We start from the raw sequence: 22,132 nt of genomic DNA, 5'->3' as shown, positions 1-22,132 counted from the left end.
GATACCAAGCCATTGCTGCTATTTTGAAGAATGATATTGAATGCAAACACTAGAAGTTATACAAAAGGGACAACTTTTAGGTTTGAACCAGGCAAATAATTTATTTTGTATTTTTGTAAAATTAAGCCTATTGAACCATTCCATTTAGATTGTATGTTTGTAATATGAGATATGTACTATCCGAAGTTCAGATGAAGAACTCATTGATTTCAGTATTATACACACCTTTTAGGTGTGTAAGGAGGGACTGTTAGAAATTAAAATCAATGTTTTGATGGTATAATGTAGCTTAAACATACCGTCAGTTTAAACGCTCTTTTATACTGAAAAACCGGAAATTCTTGTGCACAAGCAGTTAAGCTTTTATTCTGAAAATCCTTCATCTACGGTTAGCATTTAGCATGTGGCTAATATACGATTTCCTAAAGAGGTGAATTGAGTAGCGAAATGACATGGAGTGGTGCAAACCGAAACCTACTGATTTAACACTACAACTATAGATGTCGAGATACTACCATGCTGAATATTAAATGAAAGTACAGTTTATTTGAATACATTATTGTTTACAGACGAGAGTCGCATGTGACAACATCCGGAAACCAAACCAGCCGTGAAGTATTTTCTGTATGTTTTAGAGTATTGATTACAGCGTTTAGAATGTGTTACATGAAAAGTGATGAAAGAGAATATGAGGAGAAAAGGCGTGTTAAGCATATGTTGAAGGTGAAAAGTACCAATCCTCTGTTTAAATGCAACAACGGACATTGGAGGCGAGGCGAGCCGGCTGGCGGGGAGGAGCCAGCAGAGGATATATAAAGGCACCGAACGGGGGATGGGCCTTCTCTTCTTGCTCAGGAGAACCAGATGACAGCTGTTTTCTGCCGGAACAATATTCTGTCTGTAACACTACCGCGCCTTTTTTAATTAAAGTATCCCATTTAAATCTTTTCAGACTCCATTTAGTCTCATTTTAAAGCTTCTCTCCTGGACGCGAGAATAAAGAACATATTTAACAGTATACATATCTGTAAATTGTATAATTGTATTTTTCGTATTTGGGATTTCTCTTTTCCACTCAAATACACTTGGCCCTTTCTCTTTTCCATGTGGAAAATGGTAGCTGCATATTCTGCTTTTCTCATCTGGCTCCCTGTCTGCTCGTCTACAATGAGAAAATTATATAATTAATTACTAATAATCATTTAAACCTGTTATTACCAATATTTCAAAAATTCTTCATGTAAACTTAAGAGCACAGCTGTATGTTGACTATGTCAACTTTGCTTGGTTCATCTTATGTCATGTCCAAGAAACTTATTGTGAAAGTTTATTCTTTATGTTAGAGTTGTCATGTCCCTTTGTCTTGTGCTTTATGTCTATACCCTTAATTATTTCTTCCTCTCATTTCAGGCCTCCACGCTCCCCGCCCCTTTTCTGTCTCCTGCGTCCTTGATTATTTTCCCCGCCCTGATTGTTTCCAACTGTGTCCCCTTTACCTGTGTATATATTGTGTTAGCTCCCTCCTGTTAATTGTCAGTTCGTTGTCTCACGAAGACCACGTATCGGCTTACCTCACGGACCTTTTCACGGACCTTTCACGGACCTTTCACGGACCTATGCTATAGATCGCATTATAGTTTTCCTCGAAAGACTGGTTTTGTTTTCCTTGTTTTATTACTGTGCAAATTCCAGTAAAGTCTTTATTTTGAAACGCTATCTGAGTCTGAGTTTTGAGTCGTGCAATTGAGTTCATGCCTCAGTGTTCTCCCCTTGACATCTTACTGGGGGGCAGCTACATGGATGTCGGTGCAGTCCACAATAATTGTGCAGTTGAAGGCAGAATTAATTTATTATTGACTCAGAATGAAGCACAACTTCATGTCATACAATACATTGACTTTATTTGTAATTGTGTAAAAAAAATATGAGCATTGATTAGCAAGCAGGACCTGCAGGAACAGAGAATGGTGATTGATGGAGCTGGGAAGAGAGAAGAATAAAGAAAACAGATCAGATTTATTATCGTATGTTAAAAATTCAATTTCAAAACAAGTTGCCGCTCCTACAGTTTTCTAGTATGTAAAGATGATTTCACATGACCAATGCAAAATATCACACTCAATACATGTGTGTCTCTGGGGGGTGCATTGTGCCTTTGATGTATATAAATAATATACCATAACCAAATACTATTACGTACAGTGGAAATCAGGTTGCCAGAGCAGGTCAGTCCAGTGTGCATGTTCCTCAGGGTCTCAGCAGTTACAGGTGAGGTAAAGAAAATAAAAGAGAAAAAGGTCAGTAACAACACTTTAAAGTAACAACACTGAATAATTATCTCTTTTAATAATTTTCTCTCAGTAATCACTCAACTACTGTCTTTCCAACAAACAGATTGACTCACTCTCACTATCATCACAATGAAACACGTCCAGAAGAATGTCATGCAAAGCTGCCTGCCTGCCTTCCTTCCTTCGACTCTCCCTGAACTGCCTGATCTTTTAATGTTCAATGTTAATCATTTGTGCAGATATCATTAAGTAGAAAAGATCGCTTATGTTAATGTGGTGTTAGCCTACCTCCCGTCCCCTTAGCACCTGGTGGAGGGGGCGATAGGCTACTCTTCAAATGTTTCACAAAATACTTACCATCATGACTACTCTCACTGTTTAACATTTTGGTTTACTTCATGTTAAGGCTAATACAAATGGCAAGGCTAAGTAATGTAATGTAATGCTAACTAACATGCTCGCTACTAGCTAGGTAGCTAACTTGACTATGTTCCATGCAAAACATGTATATTACCTGATATGTTTGGTCCAACGACTCCTGGTCCTTTCATCAGACGCAAAGCGATAGAACAAGCAAGTGGTATGATCACTTTTGTGATTAATACCTGGTACAAAGCACACAGGCATCTTGTAAAACTGAATTTATTGGAGCAATCTCTTATATTTATTGGAGGGAATAAATCAGTCTTCTTCTTCTTTTCTTTAATTGCGAGATCTACTTCTTCTTCTTTGCTTTGCGAGTCGCAACCAGTCTTGGAGCATTATCGCCTATGACATCACTTACGTGACCCAGAATGCATTTGGGATTTGTACTCTTTCTAGTTGCGTATTTTTCATAGTCTTATATTTGAACAGTTTTACAACAAACTGTGACTTTTTTTACATGGAAATGATTGTTTAAGATTGACAAACATCATATGTGTCATTCGTGGCACAATTCAAACGGGATCAAAAGATAACGTTTCTCTCTCCATTGACTTCAATGTATAATGTTCCGCTTCCAGGGTCCCATGGAGGGGAAGGGGAGGGACTTCGCCTCTCTATAGCCAGCATGTGTATTTCTGGGGGGGGCGTTCGAGTCCAGTTTTGAATAGTGTGCCGTGGTTTTGTTCCATTTCAAATAGCTTGACGCTCGGCGTAAACCTTGGCGCACTGCCACTCCAACATCCAATCCCATAGCTTGAAGATTAATCACGGGGTTTGTCAACGGGACTGTAGTCCCAAACGATAGCTGGGGATTATGGGTAGTGTAGTGTCTTCGGCCATCCTAAACTGGATTTTTTTTTCGGATATCATATCGCATTAACAGCACCACATCTGGCGTCACAGAGATCTTCTGTTACTGTCCTTTCTTCTTAGAGAAAGTACAGAAACACGTAACTCTGGGTTTGTTTTAATGTTTGAGCTGCAATAAACGACAGCAGCTTTTTGGCATGTTAAAACTCTTATTTTCTGCCTCGCTCATGAGAGTAACAGCTGGCGAAATTATAGCCTCGCCTACTGATTTCAAATGTGTGCTCTAAAATGATATTTATAAATGACTATTATCATTATTATAAGCAAGACAATAAATGGCAAAGATATATAGAAAATAAACGTATTTAAGATACGTTCATAACGAACGTAACGTGGGAGAAAATACGGTTCTAGCTAAACGTAATTGAGAATGCAGTTTAGTTCTGTAGGGAGTAATTTTTAGGAGACAGGGTTGGTTGTATAGATACGAGCATGGTTTTATATACTTTCATGTTTAATCGTGTTTTATGCCGTTCGCCGCCTACTTGATAAGTCGCTCGTAAAACAAAGGAGGTATGGAAACTAAGAACACCATATGTGGTAAATTGTACAGCTAATATAACACAACACATTAATTGTATTTCCTTTAACTGGTGGATTATGGATATATAGTTGCTGATCGACAGCTGAAACACAAACCACCACATACAAAAAAATAATTCAGATCCAGTCGTCATGACTCCACTCCGAAGGGATTCCCCGATAATTTCTTACAGTTTCTCATCAAGTGGGGTTCTCCTGTCCCCGGTACAAACACACTGCCTGAGGAAGGTTAGGCTGTGTGTATTCTTTTTGTCATTACCCTTTTTCGGACCACTTATTTATTTATTTCGGTGACGATCCGACCTCCATGCTGCTACTCTGGTTCAAACTGCATCCACCAAACAATATGATTTATCTCGACGCATTTTGAGTTGATTGCGATTTATAAAGGGAAACCGGTACGCAGTCTTTTATGAATCGGAAAATGTCTGTGCGTATTTATTTGCTTTATCCTACGTAAGGCAAGGCAAGGCAAGTTTATTTATATAGCACCTTTCAACACAAGGCAATTCAAAGTGCTTTACAAAAAATGAAAGACATTAAGAAAATGGCATTTAAAATCAGTTTTTTAAAAAAAAAGATAATAAAATAAACATTAAAAGAAAAAAATACATGGATAAAAGTTACAATAGTTCAATTAAAAGCAGCGGCAGAAAGAAAAGTCTTTAGTCTGGATTTAAAAGTAGTGAGAGTTGCAGCGGACCTGCAGGTTTCTGGGAGTTTGTTCCAGATATTTGGAGCATAATAACTGAATGCTGCTTTACCATGTTTAGTTCTGACTCTGGGGACAGACAGCTGACCAGTCCCTGAAGACCTGAGAGATCTGGATGGTTCATAATTTAGCAGGAGGTCAGAAATGTATTTTGGGCCTAAACCATTCAGTGCTTTATAAACCAGCAGCAGTATTTTTGATATATATTCTTTGACACACAGGAAGCCAGTGTAAAGACTTCAGAACAGGAGTGATGTGATCCACTTTCTTAGTGTTAGTGAGGACTCGAGCAGCAGCGTTCTGAATCAGCTACAGCTTTCTAATAGATTTTTTAGTGAGACCTGCAAAGACACCATTACAGTAGTCCAGTATTTAGACTCATCTCACTCCAGGGTGATAGCAGGACCCCACCTAGTCAAGATAAAAGCATGGACAAGTTTTTCCAAATCCTGCTGTGACATTAGTCTTTTAATCCTAGATAATGTATATTTTTTAGGTGATATTAGGCTGATTTAGTAACTGTTTTAATGTGACTGTTGAAACTCAGGTCAGAGTCCATGACTACACCTAGATTTCTAGCTTTATCTGTTGTTTTAAACATTGCAGACTGAAGCTCAGCGCTAACTTTTATATGTTCTGCCTTGGCTCCAAAAACCATTACCTCAGTTTTATCTTTGTTTAATTGGAGAAAGTTCTGACACATCCAGTCATTGATTTGTTCAATGCACTTACTCAGTGTTTGAATTGGAGCATAGTCTCCTGGTGAAATTGTTACGTAAATTTGTGTCTCATCCACATAGCTATGGTAACTTATTTTGTTGTTTTTCATTATCTGAGCCAGTGGTAGCATGTAGATGTTAAAGAGAAGAGGCCCCAAGATGGAGCCTTGAGGTACCCCACATGTCATATTTGTCAACTCAGATGTGTATTTACCTATAGAAACAACGTTTTTTCTGTCCTTTAAGTAGGATTCAAACCAATTTAGAACTGTTTCCGAAAGTCCCACCCAGTTTTCTAGTCGGTCTAGTAATATGTTGTGGTCAACAGTGTCAAACACAGCACTCAGATCTAATAATACTAACACTGAAGTTCTGCCACTGTCTGTGTTTAAGTGGATGTCATTGAAGACCTTTACAAGAGCAGTCTCAGTGCTGTGGTTTGGACGAAAGCCTGACTGGAACACATCGAAACAGTTATTTAAATGCAAGAAATTACTCAACTGTTGAAAAACTACTTTTTCAATGATTTTACTTTTTGATATGGGCCTGTAATTGTTCATTACTGAAGCATCTAGTTTATTCTTTTTTAAGAGCGGTTTAATGACTGCAGTTTTCAAGGGCCTTTGGAAAAACACCTGAGTGAAGAGATTTGTTTACTATATGAAGTACATCTGAGGCCATGCAATGAAAAACATCTTTGAAAAATCCTGTTGGAATAATATCAAGGCAGCAGGAGGAGGATGTCAGAAGTTGAATAATGTCCTCTAGGTTTTTAGCATTCATCTGATGGAATTGTGCCATTGTCTTTGAATTGATATTAGGTGGACATAGGGACAACACATTTGCTGTACCTGATGCAGAGGCACTGACTGTCATTGAAGAAGGAGGCAAAATCATTGCATGCCCTGTTGGATAGAAATTCAGAGGCTACTGACACTGGGGGGTTAGTTAGTCTGTCGACGGTAGCAAACAAGGCACGTGCGTTGTTTTTGTTTTTGGTAATGATGTCAGAGAAGAAAGACTTTCGTGCGTTTTTCAATTCCAAATTATAAAGGCCAAGTCTCTCTGTATAGATTTCAAAGTGAACCTGGAGATTTGTTTTTCGCCACCTGCGTTCAGCTTTTCGAAACTCTCTTTATTCTGCTATCACGGTCATGGCCTTTCTCCATGGAGATATTTTCTTCCCAGTCACTTCCTTTACCTTAGTTGGAGCAATGGCATCTGTGACATTTTTAATTTTTGAATTAAAAGGATCTACTAGCTCATTTACCGAGATGTTAGCAGGGGCAAGTGTGGAAGAAAAATGCTGAGTAAACATTAACCTATTGTTTTAAGTTAAATATGGCTTTGTGGTTACCTCTTTTTGAAGAAATGTGTGAACAGAAATAGAGCTCTCAAAGAAAACACAGGAATGGTCAGAGAGTGCAACAACAGTCACCACAACCTTAGAGATATTCAGACCTTTTGAGATAATTAAGTCCAGAGTGTGCCCCTTATTGTGCGTGGGCTCCGTCACATGCTGAGTCAGTCCATAGCTATCAAGAACACAAAACAGTTATTTAGCCCCTCTGTCCTGGGGGTTGTAGACATGGATGTTAAAATCACCAACAATGACAAGACGGTCAAAGTCAATGCACACTATAGACAGCAGTTCAGTAAAGTCATCAAAAAAGCTTGCACAGTATTTGGGTGGTCTATAGATATTTAGAAACAGAGCTCGAGAGGAGCATTTCAGCTGAAGGGCCACATATTCAAAAGAAGCAAAGTTCCCGTAAGATGTCTTCCTGCATTGAATGGAATCATTGAACAAAATAGCAACTCCACCCCCTTTCTTATGCATTCTTTCCTGACTCATAAAACTAGAGTTGGGAGGGGTTGATTCGATAAGAACAGCTGCACTGTTATTTTGTTCAATCCAAGTTTCCGTTAAAAACATAAAATCGAGATTGTGCTCAGTGATAAAATCATTGATTCAAAATGTTTTTCCTGCCAAAGACCTGACATTTAATAAAGCTAGTTTAAGTTTGTTAGATACACTCTCAGTAAGATTTTTTGTGACAAGCTGTGGCTCACATGTAATCCCTGCTAAATTTGATAAACTCACACAAACGTTTGAGCACTTCCTGTTTCTAAGCTGATTCACCGCCCTTAACCTTCCCACGTGAATCCTAAGCAAGGCTTTATAAATGAGGCCCCAGGTAATGACTTTATGGGGGTTATGGGCTGTACTATACTTTCGAACAGTTATTTCCTGAAGTCTTACGATACGATAATACTTTATTGTGTACAAGGCCCTTTAACATACATTTAACAGAGGATTTAGCACTCTATTTAATTTAAGGATTGACTGGCGCACAAAAGATTGTGAAAACTTTTAAATGTGGGACCCTGTATCTCCGATTGATGGTAACAATTCATATTTACTGTGGAGGACATGGTTCAGGTAAAGGGAGGGACACACCAAGCTGACACCAAAGAACTCACACAGACGGACCCGACTGTTGTGTCGCCTCACGTCTCCTGCGTCTTGGCCAACAGTCGCACTGGAATACCCCGCAAAGACTTCAGCCGACGGCCAAGTAGCACGTACGCACGCACGTACAAAGATCCTCCCTGTGTGTGATTCCCGGCCTGCTAGCCCCAGGCATGCTAGCTCCCGGCCTCCCTATTCCCAACCTGGCACCATACGCCTCGGTGGGTTCCGTCTACAGTCAGCCCGTGCTTCTGCCCCAGTTCCTGCTCCTGTCCAGGAGTCATATTCTGGAACTCGTCTGGCTTATGGAGGTCCACGGAGTATTCAGGTGGCTGCTAAGAGGAGGAATCGCAAGGCCAAGCTAGCAGCTCAAGCCCCAAGATCCATGGTTCCGGCCCCAGAACCGGACCTTACAGCCATGGTTCCGGCCCCAGAACCGGACCTTACAGCCATGTTTCCGGCTCCAGAACCGGACCTTACAGCCATGTTTCCGGCTCCAGAACCGGACCTTACAGCCATGGACCCTGCTTCAGTGCCGGCTCCAGTAACCATGGTCCCGACTCCGGCTCCTCGTCACCTGCTGACTCATCGGCCGACGCCAGCTCCTCGAGTCCTGTCGGCGTACCAGCCGACTCCAGCACCTCGTCTCCTGTGGGCTGTCCGTCCGACGCCAGCTCCCCATGTCCTGTCGGCATACCGGCCGACTCTAGCACCTCGTCTCCGGTTGGCTGTCCATCCGACGCCAGCTCCCCGAGTCCTGTCGGCGTACCGGCCGACTCCAGCACCTCGTCTCCGGTTGGCTGTCCGTCCGACGCCAGCTCCCCGTGTCCTGATGGCTGTCCGTCCGACGCCAGCTCCCCGAGTCCTGTCGGCGTACCGGCCGACTCCAGCACCTCGTCTCCGGTTGGCTGTCCGTCCGACGCCAGCTCCCCGTGTCCTGTTGGCCGTCCGTCCGACGCCAGCTCCCCGGGTTCTGTTGGCGAACCAACCCACTCAAGTGTCGTTGGAGGTCCCGCAGACTGACTTTCTGCCGGGGGTCCTGCCAACCCCATGTCCTGAGCCGTTGGAGGTCCCGCAGACTGTACTTCTGCCGAGGGTCCTGCCAACCCCATGTCTTGTCCTGTTGGAGGTCCCGCAGACTACTCTTCTGCCGGGGGTTAGGGAATGTTCCGGTATTTGGACAACATTAACATGGGATCACTCCGGTCAATGTACGTACTTCGTCTCACTGGAATATTAATGGCCAGATTGAATACAACATCGACCCAAATTCTCCGGTCAATGACAGGAGAGTTTTGAAAGTGACAAAACACTGTTCCACACATTTAAAAACACTTAATCAATGTTTACCCAGGATCCATGCACCTTTCCTGGCTTGTAAAATGTGGTGATGCGCCCTGGAGGTAGCGGGTAGGCTCTGTGCGTGGTGCTGAACCCCAGCCTGTCTATGTGGAATACAAAAACAAACAAAGACAACACCTTTAAGGTCACCAGGGTCGTGAGGTTCTGGTTCTGGCGGTGTGCATGGAGGGGTTTAGTCCGAGTGAGGAGTGCTCGAGCGTGGGAGGATGTGTAAGGCAGAGGAGGGGAACAAAAGGTGTGTGCAGGAGCAGGGAGAAAAGAGAAAATAAAAAGACTCAAAGTGTTCCACCTTCCAGCAGCAGCAGCAGCAGCAGCGGGCCCGCGGTGCTGAACACCTGCCTGTCTATGTGGAGTACAAAAACAAACAAAGACAAACACCTTTAAGGTCACCAGGGTCGTGAGGTTCTGGTTCTGGCGGTGTGCATGGAGGGGTTTAGTCCGAGTGAGGAGTGCTCGAGCGTGGGAGGATGTGTAAGGCAGAGGAGGGGAACAAAAGGTGTGTGCAGGAGCAGGGAGAAAAGAGAAAATAAAAAGACTCAAAGTGTTCCACCTTCCAGCAGCAGCAGCAGCAGCAGCGGGCCCGCGGTGCTGAACACCTGCCTGTCTATGTGGAGTACAAAAACAAACAAAGACAAACACCTTTAAGGTCACCAGGGTCGTGAGGTTCTGGTTCTGGCGGTGTGCATGGAGGGGTTTGACCTGGCTCCCCGACACAATGCACATAGTCTGGAGCAGCGGAGCAGCGGCTGGGCCGTGTTCCCCCTTCTGTCCATTTGCCTATCAGTTTGTTAACGAAGTGGACAGAGGCTGTTTTTCGCCCCTAAAAGTGACTTTTAATGGTGGGTTTTGCATTTAAATGATGGGTATTATCATTGTGGAGGGTCCCCAAGACAATGAAACTAGTCTGGAGCTCGCTGGGGTCCCGCAAATGCTTTAATCACACTTTTGTCCATTTGCCCATCAGTTTGTTAACGAAGTGGACAGAGGCTGTTTTTTGCCCCTAAAAGTGACTTTTAATGGTGTTTTTTGTATTTAAATGATGGGTCTTATCGTTCTCCAGGGTCCCCGACACAATGAAACTAGTCTGGAGCTCGCTGGGGTCCCGCAAAATGCTTTAATCACGATTTGGTCCATTTCCCCATCAGTTTGTTAACGAAGTGGACAGAGGCTGTTTTTTGCCCCTAAAAGTGACTTTTAATGGTGTTTTTTGTATTTAAATGATGGGTCTTATCATTGTGGAGGGTCCCCAAGACAATGCAACTAGTCTGGAGCTCGCTGGGGTCCCGCAAATGCTTTAATCACGATTTTGTCCTTTTCCCCATCAGTTTGTTAACGAAGTGGACAGAGGCTGTTTTTTGCCCCTAAAAGTGACTTTTAATGGTGTTTTTTGTATTTAAATGATGGGTCTTATCATTGTGGAGGGTCCCCAAGACAATGCAACTAGTCTGGAGCTCGCTGGGGTCCCGCAAATGCTTTAATCACGATTTTGTCCATTTCCCCATCAGTTTGTTAACGAAGTGGACAGAGGCTGTTTTTTGCCCCTAAAAGTGACTTTTAATGGTGTTTTTGGCATTTAAATGATGGGTTTTATCATTCTCCAGGGTCCCCGACACAATGAAACTAGTCTGGAGCTCGCTGGGGTCCCGCAAAATGCTTTAATCACACTTTTGTCCATTTTCCCATCAGTTTGTTAACGAAGTGGACAGAGGCTGTTTTTTGCCCCTAAAAGTGACTTTTAATGGTGTTTTTGGCATTTAAATGATGGGTCTTATCATTGTGGAGGGTCCCCAAGACAATGCAACTAGTCTGGAGCTCGCTGGGGTCCCGCAAATGCTTTAATCACGATTTGGTCCATTTCCCCATCAGTTTGTTAACGAAGTGGACAGAGGCTGTTTTTTGCCCCTAAAAGTGACTTTTAATGGTGTTTTTGGCATTTAAATGATGGGTTTTATCATTCTCCAGGGTCCCCGACACAATGAAACTAGTCTGGAGCTCGCTGGGGTCCCGCAAAATGCTTTAATCACACTTTTGTCCATTTTCCCATCAGTTTGTTAACGAAGTGGACAGAGGCTGTTTTTTGCCCCTAAAAGTGACTTTTAATGGTGTTTTTTGTATTTAAATGATGGGTCTTATCATTGTGGAGGGTCCCCAAGACAATGAAACTAGTCTGGAGCTCGCTGGGGTCCCGCAAAATGCTTTAATCACGATTTGGTCCATTTCCCCATCAGTTTGTTAACGAAGTGGACAGAGGCTGTTTTTTGCCCCTAAAAGTGACTTTTAATGGTGTTTTTTGTATTTAAATGATGGGTCTTATCATTATCCAGGGTCCCCGACACAATGAAACTAGTCTGGAGCTCGCTGGGGTCCCGCAAATGCTTTAATCACGATTTGGTCCATTTCCCCATCAGTTTGTTAACGAAGTGGACAGAGGCTGTTTTTTGCCCCTAAAAGTGACTTTTAATGGTGTTTTTGGCATTTAAATGATGGGTTTTATCATTCTCCAGGGTCCCCGACACAATGCAACTAGTCTGGAGCTCGCTGGGGTCCCGCAAAATGCTTTAATCACGATTTGGTCCATTTCCCCATCAGTTTGTTAACGAAGTGGACAGAGGCTGTTTTTTGCCCCTAAAAGTGACTTTTAATGGTGTTTTTTGTATTTAAATGATGGGTCTTATCGTTCTCCAGGGTCCCCGACACAATGAAACTAGTCTGGAGCTCGCTGGGGTCCCGCAAAATGCTTTAATCACGATTTGGTCCATTTCCCCATCAGTTTGTTAACGAAGTGGACAGAGGCTGTTTTTTGCCCCTAAAAGTGACTTTTAATGGTGTTTTTTGTATTTAAATGATGGGTCTTATCGTTCTCCAGGGTCCCCGACACAATGAAACTAGTCTGGAGCTCGCTGGTGTCCCGCAAATGCTTTAATCAGGCGTTTTAACACTTTTCCCCACGAAAACGATTTTTAATCATTTTTTGGGGGCTATATAAATCAAATTCCGGTTAATGCCGAGCACAATCGTACCTTTTACTATTTTAATGTATTTGCATGATATATCTTTGGGCTATAAAAGCGACATGTTTGGATGACTTTGTCAGTTTATGGAGCTTATCCCACAAATCCCGGATGATCCGGGCCAAATTTGGGAGCTCATAGGCAGCCTGCCATAGGCCCCCACCCGTGGAATGAAAAAAAAATGAAAGAAAACGGTCAATTATATGTTAAAATAATCAAAAAATGAACTTTTAAAATTACATGGGAGAGGGGATCTGAAAAATTGGAGAAGGGGAAAAGTGTTCGGCGCTTCGGGACGAAGCCCCGAACACTTTTCCCCTCCCCCGTTGCAAGGTACAACGGAGAGGGGAATCCAGACTTCCCCTCCTCCGTTGTAAAAAACCGTTCATGTTTTACAAACTACCTTCTGCACGAAATCGGAAACCCGGTTTTTGAGAGGACTCAGAAAAAAAACGGCTGTGTAACTTCATGGAGGAATTCATCCGCTGTATGTGCACTTTGGCTCGGATACATTTTGTTGCCTGGAGACCCCCCAGCATGGTTCTTACCAAACTTAAAGTTTTTGAACTGGGCTCTGGAGGAAGGTGAGGGGAGTTGACAGGGGACTTTATCCGCCTTATGGGGCACTATTCTCGGATACATTTCAACACTTTTAGCCCTTTTTGATGGTTCTCCAAAAAATAACTCTGACTTTTTCAGAGTGTGGAGGAAGGTAAGGGGAGTTGACAGGGGACTCAATCCGCCTTATGGGGCACTATTCTCGGATACATTTCAACACTTTTAGCCCTTTTTGATGGTTCTCCAAAAAATAACTCTGACTTTTTCAGAGTGTGGAGGAAGGTGAGGGGAGTTGACAGGGGACTTTACCCGCCTTATGGGGCACTATTCTCGGATACATTTTTTCATTTTCACCCATTTTTGATGGTTCTCCAAAAAATAACTCTGACTTTTTCAGAGTGTGGAGGAAGGTGAGGGGAGTTGACAGGGGACTTTACCCGCCTTATGGGGCACTATTCTCGGATACATTTTTTCATTTTCACCCATTTTTGATGGTTCTCCAAAAAATAACTCTGACTTTTTCAGAGTGTGGAGGAAGGTGAGGGGAGTTGACAGGGGACTTTACCCGCCTTATGGGGCACTATTCTCGGATACATTTTTTCATTTTCACCCATTTTTGATGGTTCTCCAAAAAATAACTCTGACTTTTTCAGAGTGTGGAGGAAGGTGAGGGGAGTTGACAGGGGACTTTACCCGCCTTATGGGGCACTATTCTCGGATACATTTTTTCATTTTCACCCATTTTTGATGGTTCTCCAAAAAATAACTCTGACTTTTTCAGAGTGTGGAGGAAGGTGAGGGGAGTTGACAGGGGACTTTACCCGCCTTATGGGGCACTATTCTCGGATACATTTTTTCATTTTCACCCATTTTTGATGGTTCTCCAAAAAATAACTGACTTTTTCAGAGTGTGGAGGAAGGTGAGGGGAGTTGACAGGGGACTTTACCCGCCTTATGGGGCACTATTCTCGGATACATTTTTTCATTTTCACCCATTTTTGATGGTTCTCCAAAAAATAACTCTGACTTTTTCAGAGTGTGGAGGAAGGTGAGGGGAGTTGACAGGGGACTTTACCCGCCTTATGGGGCACTATTCTCGGATACATTTTTTCATTTTCACCCATTTTTGATGGTTCTCCAAAAAGACAAGTTAGTCTTTTTTCTTCCCCCTTCCTCTTCTGATTTCTCACTGATCGAATGGCAAACGCGACCCGCCATCGGAGGGCCTCCGCCGGCCCGGCCTCGTGCCGGTGCTCTGGCGGTCGGTTCCTCCGAACTGCGGGTTCGACTCTGATGGCCGGGAGGGACGAGGGAAACGTCGGGGGGGTCTGCTGGAGGCTCCTGCTGGAGTCTTGCGTTCACTGGGACCTGGCTCGAAAAACTCGAAACCCTGACTCCAGTGCGGTGTTGCGGCCATGCGCCTCCGGGTACCAGACTCCCCTGCCTCCTCCGTGTTGCGTGGGCTGCGTGGGGGTAACCCTGCGTGTCCGTTACCCTGCGTGTCTCTTACCTCCCAGGCCGACCGATATGAAGCGTTTCCAAGACGAACCGTCTGACTCAGGGGTCCCACCACAGGTTCCGTAGCGGGGTGGAAGTTCCACCTCCCCTCTTTGCCGCGGAATGCAAAACAAACACCTGTTTCTCTCATCCTCCACTGTGGCATAGCGGCCTTAGTAGGCTGCGGCATTCAGCAATTGGCCTTGCTCCGGGCACAGGACCCTACTTCATCAAACTACCTATTTGATCCTGCGTAACAACCACATATATGCTTGTCTGCAAAGACATTGATCGAATGGCAAACGTGACCCGCCATCGGAAGGCCTCCGCCGGCCCGGCTTCGTGCCGGTGCTCTGGCGGTCGGTTCTTCCAAACTGCGGGTTTGACTCTGCTCCTGGGAGCACATATGCTTGTCTGCAAAGAGGGACATGCCTGGTCCCGCCCAGGTGTTCTTCTACGGCTAGTGTCCAGCCAGCTGCGGTATCATCAACTTTGACCCGCCATCGGAGGGCCTCCTCCCCGGGTCCAGCTTCCGGTGCTTGGCGGTCGGTTCCTCCAAACTGTGGGATTGACTCTGCTCCTGGGAGCACATATGCTTGTCTGCAAAGAGGGACATGCCTGGTCCCGCCCAGGTGTTCTTCTACGGCTAGTGTCCAGCCAGCTGCGGTATCATCAACTTTGACCCGCCATCGGAGGGCCTCCTCCCCGGGTCCAGCTTCCGGTGCTTGGCGGTCGGTTCCTCCAAACTGTGGGATTGACTCTGCTCCTGGGAGCACATATGCTTGTCTGCAAAGAGGGACATGCCTGGTCCCGCCCAGGTGTTCTTCTACGGCTAGTGTCCAGCCAGCTGCGGTATCATCAACTTTGACCCGCCATCGGAGGGCCTCCTCCCCGGGTCCAGCTTCCGGTGCTTGGCGGTCGGTTCCTCCAAACTGTGGGATTGACTCTGCTCCTGGGAGCACATATGCTTGTCTGCAAAGAGGGACATGCCTGGTCCCGCCCAGGTGTTCTTCTACGGCTAGTGTCCAGCCAGCTGCGGTATCATCAAATTTGACCCGCCATCGGAGGGCCTCCTCCCCGGGTCCAGCTTCCGGTGCTTGGCGGTCGGTTCCTCCAAACTGTGGGATTGACTCTGCTCCTGGGAGCACATATGCTTGTCTGCAAAGAGGGACATGCCTGGTCCCGCCCAGGTGTTCTTCTACGGCTAGTGTCCAGCCAGCTGCGGTATCATCAAATTTGACCCGCCATCGGAGGGCCTCCTCCCCGGGTCCAGCTTCCGGTGCTTGGCGGTCGGTTCCTCCAAACTGTGGGATTGACTCTGCTCCTGGGAGCACATATGCTTGTCTGCAAAGAGGGACATGCCTGGTCCCGCCCAGGTGTTCTTCTACGGCTAGTGTCCAGCCAGCTGCGGTATCATCAAATTTGACCCGCCATCGGAGGGCCTCCTCCCCGGGTCCAGCTTCCGGTGCTTGGCGGTCGGTTCATCCAAACTACGGGTAATCCTGGAGCGGACATAAACAAAGAATGATATTTTACAGGACATGATGGATATGTGTTTTTTCCAGGCTTTTTGGAAATAAACCAAATGTGATTTTGCAGTGCATGATATAGCTCATTTTACCCATGTGATGTTGTGCAGTACATTACTGAGCTCATTTAACGATATTGGTCTACCAGGTGAAGTGGGATGCTGCCATTTCCCAACTGGTCTCCGGAGGAATATAAGGAGAGTTGACAGGGGACTCTGCCCAGTGCTCATGAACCAAATGAGGGGTGTGTTAGAGGGGAAAGGCTCTGGCTGTTTCTGCAGCCTCTGCATCTACCTTCTCTCCCCACCCCGATACCAGCGCGTGCCTGCTGTAAAAGGCAGGTGCACGGGCTCTCACTTCCACTAACTCTGAGCCTGGCTCCCGAGCAGCACGTTCTCCCCGGCAGTCCGCCAGCAGATGAAAAACACCCACCTCTCCGCCTCTTCCGAGGGACGAGGGAACCGCGCGGGGGGGTCTGCTGGAGGTTCCTGCCGGGTGCTCCGTACTGCGTTTCACCGGGACCTGGCTCGAAAAACTCGGAACTCTGACTCCAGTGCGGTGTGGCGGTCTCGCCCTGGCCGTCCACCGTGCGCCTCCGGGTACCTGACTCCCCTGCCTCCTCCGGGGGCAGGTGCGAGGGGTTCAATGCCTCCTCCCCCCGCTGCGGCGAAAGCCGGAGCGGGACGGAGCGCCCGGAGGTACTGTTACCCCCACGTTTTGTACCCAAAACTGTCTTGTGAGTTCGTGGCAGAACCATGAAACAAAAAACAATCAATGTATCGGACCCATCGCCAGTCGCGTTGGTGCGGAGGTGGGACCATTTTAACCAGGTGGTAACCCAAGTCCTCCCCTTGGTCCGTGTTCCCTGCATTGAAGCATCGGACCCATGGTTGCAATCAGCAGTTGGCTAACGCATATAAACGGAGAAACAGAAAACCATTTAAATAGAATTCATTGTGTGTGTTTTTGGAAGGATGTTGACCGAATGCCCGGTGTGCAGCCTCCGCTATCTGGCTTTGAATAAGCACCTTAAGCACAAACATGCAGTGCGGAACCTGGATGAAAGAGGCATCATTCTTAAAATGGCCAGTGGTAGAATAAATGTTCGGACCAAACCCTGTCCCATCACAGGGTGTTCGTATGCTGGGAGGAAACTACACCGTCATGTAACTCGTGACCACCCTGAGTTCTCCCGAGATGAGGCACATCAGGTCATGGCAAGGCTGAAGCATAGTGTGGCCCTGCAGTTGCTCCATGACCTCCGAGAGACTAATCCCATCATTGGAATGGCTACATCATTGGATATAGACAATGAGGAGGAATACCCGGTGCACCCTCCACCCTTCTCCCCACATACCGAGTGTGACGAAGAGGACTGCATGCAGGTGAGGCTGGACAATGTGGCATTGAGGGCTCAGAAGGATGCCCTCATTGATGAGGTGAAGACCCTGCGCTCCAGGCTAAAACAGGGTCTAAAACCCAGGAAGCAGAATGCCACTGCTGCTCTGCTTGAGGAAGACGAAGAATGTATACGATTTAAGGGCGTAGCAATCCCAAGTACCCCCGACATGAACTCAGTAGCCTCCGGCAGCAATACCCCTCTCAAGACCCCGGTGAAGACTGTCATGCGGTCCATAGAAGCCTCTGCGAGTGAGACCCCCCTCAAGTCTGTGATGCGGTCCCCAGAAGCCTCCGGAAGCAAGACCCCGGTGAAGACTGTCATGCGGTCCGACAAAGCCTCCGGTAGTGAGACCCCGGTGAAGACTGTCATGCGGTCCCCAGAAGCCTCCGGAAGCAAGACCCCGGTGAAGACTGTCATGCGGTCCGACAAAGCCTCCGGTAGAGAGACCCCTCTCAAGTCTGTGATGCGGTCCCCAGAAGCCTCCGGAAGCAAGACCCCAGTGAAGACTGTCATGTGGTCCCCAGAAGCCTCCGGTAGTGAGACCCCAGTGAAGACTGTCATGCGGTCCATAGAAGCCTCTGCGAGTGAGATCCCTCTCAAGTCTGTGATGCGGTCCCCAGAAGCCTCCGGAAGCAAGACCCCGATGCAGACTGTCATGCGGTCCGTAGAAGCCTCCTGTAGTGAGACCCCTGTATGCCAGAAGACCCGTGCGTCTGTCTCCAATAAGCTGAAAGCTAATCTGGCTAACGACTGGCCCTCTTCCCAAAATCAATGGTGCACTGGGAAGGGACTGCGGAATACCATGCGTGAAATCACGTTGCCTAAAAGCATGGAGACGTACATTCAGACATACAGAGGTCATTGTGAGGGTCTTGCACCGACAGTAAAACGGAAAGAGAATTGTATGTCCAATGTCAGCCGGATAAAGAACTTCATAGTATTCATGGCCCATGGTTTTGACCGGCTGTCAGACTGGCTGTTTCTAAAAGACACAAAGAGGGTCCGTGGCTGGAGCAAGTATATTTCAGAGTCGGGCCGGACAGTCACAACATCGCTGTTGTTCCTGAAGACTGTGAACCATTTCCTGAGGTACTTGTCTGCATCAAAGCTCCGGGGGTGCAGGCTCACCCAGTCTGATATGACCAACATCATCAGAGAGGTGAAAGCCAACATTAACGATTTGAAAAAGTCTGTCACTCTCCACCAGTTTAAGGTGAAGAGGGACAAGCTGGATCGTCTGCCGAGCCAGGCGGAGCTTCTCGCCGCCATGGCGGCCGCTGAGAAGCGCATCCCTGATCTCCTTGACCTGATGGCTAGCAATCCGACCACAATCACCCAGTACCTGCTATATGGCTATCTAACCCTCCATTGGAGCCTCCTGTATGGCCACCGTCCGGGTGTGTATGCAAACATGACCAACACGGAGGTCTTTGAGGCGGACAGAAGGGGCACTGCTGAGGGCTACATCATCCACGTGCAGGATCACAAGACTGCCAAGACATTTGGTGAAGCACAGCTGGTGCTTACAATAAAGGAGTTTAGCTGGGTCATGCGGTGGATGGGGATAAAAGAGGGCTTGTCGGGTCCTCAGAATGAATTCTTCCTTTTCACATCGGGGAAGCAGGCTTCCAAGAACCTGAACGCTCACTTGAAGAGGGCTTGGGCTGATGCTGGGCTAGAAACAGCCGTCACCTTCACCATCTTGCGCACTGCCCTGGCTGACAATATCAAGCATCACCAAGATCCAGAAAGCAGGTCGATTCTGGCTAGGTTTATGTGCCACGACGTAAGCACTGCAGACCGGTTCTACGCGAATACGCCTGGAATAAAGGAGGCATTGAAGATCCGCTCCATGTTCAGGGCGGCGGCAGCAGCTGCAGCAGCATCATCATCAGAAGGAGGTCTACCACCGTCAGCTACCTCCGAAGAGGATTCAGGGGCGGAGAGCAGCGATACCTCTTCTTCAGGACCGATTGGTACTCCTGATGAGGGGAAAGGGGCCGTGGACTCAACCTTTTTTCCCCGGTGCACTGTACAAGTTAGACGGCTAATATGGCCCCCAGGCCCCTGTTAATCATGTTGTTATTATGTTTATTTTTTATACTGTTTTTGTAAAAGTGGTGTGATAATTAAATAAAAAAAAAATAAAAAACATTAGTATAACCTTGAAGGTTCCCAGGGGCAAATACAGTGCCTGTCATTTTGCAGGATATAATTTAACATGTAACCTCTCCTGGAAATGGACATACTCTGTGCATTTCCAGGAGAGGTTCCATGTTAAATTATATCCTGCAATATCCTCCAAAGAAGGGGTGGTAGTGTCATGAATAAGGCCGAATATGTATGCCGATGTGCGGACGGTAAAGCACCGCAAAATCCACCCCTTTAGGGTAACCAGGGGCATGAAGTTCTGTAGGGTGTGAACATCTGGGTTTAGTCCGAGTGAGGAATGCTCGAGCGTGGGAGGATGTGTAAGGCAGAGGAGGGTAACAAAAGGTGTGTGCAGGAGCAGGGAGAAAAGAGAAAATAAAAAGACTCAAAGTGTTCCACCTTCCAGCAGCAGCAGCAGCGGGCCCGCTCTGTCCGTGGTGCTGAACACCTGCCTGTCTATGTGGAGTACAAAAACAAACAAAGACAAACACCTTTAAGGTCACCAGGGGCGTGAGGTTCTGGTTCTGGCGGTGTGCATGGAGGGGTTTAGTCCGAGTGAGGAGTGCTCGAGCGTGGGAGGATGTGTAAGGCAGAGGAGGGGAACAAAAAAAAACGAATACAAATAAGTTAAAGTGTGAACCTCCAGCAGGGCAGGTGCTGCTGCTGCTGCTGCTGCTGCTGCTGCTGCTGTGAAGGAGGACGAATATTGATGCTTGTGTTCGGACGGTAAAGCACCGCAAAATCCACCCCCCCTTAAAGGTGACCAGGGGCATGAGATTCTGCAGGGTGTGAACATCTGGGTTTAGTCCGTGGGGGAGTGCTTAAGTCCGGGGGCCCGGGGTCTCACGGTGCACGAGGTTATGGAAGTGCAGCAGGGCAGGTGCTGCTGCTGCTGCTGCTGCTGCTGCTGCTGCTGCTGCTGTGAAGGAGGACGAATATTGACGCTTGTGTTCGGACGGTAAAGCACCGCAAAATCCACCCCCCCTTAAAGGTGACCAGGGGCATGAGATTCTGCAGGGTGTGAACATCTGGGTTTAGTCCGTGGGGGAGTGCTTAAGTCCGGGGGCCCGGGGTCTCACGGTGCACGAGGTTATGGAAGTGCCACTGTTGCCGGAGGTCCTTAGTCCGTCCTTTGGGGCTCTGTCAGGGGCTACAGAGAGGTGGTTTTCCCGGTCCCTCTCCTGGAGGTATGAAATAACCTGAGCTCCATGTGAGGGAGCCGTGCTGGAGCTGCTTAGTCCGTCCTTTGGTGGTCTGTGAGGGGCTAATGAGAGGTGTTTTCCCCAGTCTATTTGATGGAAGTCTGACACGAGCAGAGTGTGCATGCTTTGAAACTAATCCACCCACACTTAGCATGCTATTTTAGGGTATAAATCGTACCTTGTCACCATGCACTGTGCTCCCTGGGACGACGCGCCCTCCTGTGGGGACACATGAGAACTGCACTCAAATCACTTTGTGCTTTTTAAACAGTTTAACATATTTTTTTCCACATTTAAAAAACGCTTTCTGCCCTGGAAATCATTTCTAATCATTATTACCGTTATGGAGGGGCTGCAGGAACACTTTCCCCGCCTTGCAAACATGTATTCCTGGTTCAAATAATCAATTTGTTCCGCCTGCTTTGCGTCAGCACCTCTGCGGCTGTCGGATTAACACAGATGAATGCACTTTTAACACTCACGCAGCCAGAATTCCTGCTCTTTTCCTGGGTTACAAAGTGAGGTGACGCAGCCTGTCCTCTGAGTCTCCCCGCCTCTCATAGACTTATTTCTGGGTAAAAAAAGCCATGTGCTCCGCCCCCTGGATCTCTGCATGTGTGTGTGTGCCTGTGAGTCTGTGGCTACTGTCCACATGCCCGCATTAGGAGGCACTATTTTCGGATACATTTTCTCATTTTCACCACTTTTCATGTTTTTATTATGTATATTGTTATATTATTATTATTATTATTATTGTATATATGTATACTGTGTATACTGTTTTTGTAAAAATCATGTGATTATTAAATAAATAATAAAACATGAATATAATCTTGAAGTTTCCCAGGGGCAAATACAGTGCCAGGTGTCAGACTATTTAAACAATGTTTACCCAGGATTCCGACACCTTCCCTGGCTTGTAAAATGCGGTGATGCGCCCTGGAGGTATCAGACTATTTTAAACAACTTTTCCCCGCCTTTCAAACACTTGTTCCTGGCTTATAGCCTGTCATTTTGCAGGATATAATTTAACATGGAACCTCTCCCAGGGGCAAATACAGTGCCAGGTGTCAGACTATTTAAACAATGTTTACCCAGGATTCCGACACCTTCCCTGGCTTGTAAAATGCGGTGATGCGCCCTGGAGGTATCAGACTATTTTAAACAACTTTTCCCCGCCTTTCAAACACTTGTTCCTGGCTTATAGCCTGTCATTTTGCAGGATATAATTTAACATGGAACCTCTCCCAGGGGCAAATACAGTGCCAGGTGTCAGACTATTTAAACAATGTTTACCCAGGATTCCGACACCTTCCCTGGCTTGTAAAATGCGGTGATGCGCCCTGGAGGTATCAGACTATTTTAAACAACTTTTCCCCGCCTTTC

At 46.4% G+C, this 22,132-nt stretch overlaps 1 protein-coding gene across 1 annotated transcript in view; it reads right to left on the bottom strand.

The window, feature by feature from the left end:
• LOC307018746 (uncharacterized protein) overlaps positions 1-22,132 on the bottom strand; it is a 155,886-nt gene that overhangs the window by 104,576 nt on the left and 29,178 nt on the right. The window lies entirely within an intron of this gene.

Source organism: Notothenia rossii, assembly GCF_949606895.1.
Source record: "Notothenia rossii genome assembly, chromosome: 9".
NCBI classification, from domain to species: Eukaryota; Metazoa; Chordata; class Actinopteri; order Perciformes; family Nototheniidae; genus Notothenia; species Notothenia rossii.
The sequence above is the reverse complement of the archived record's forward strand: the minus strand, read 5'-3'. Positions and strand labels throughout refer to the sequence as shown.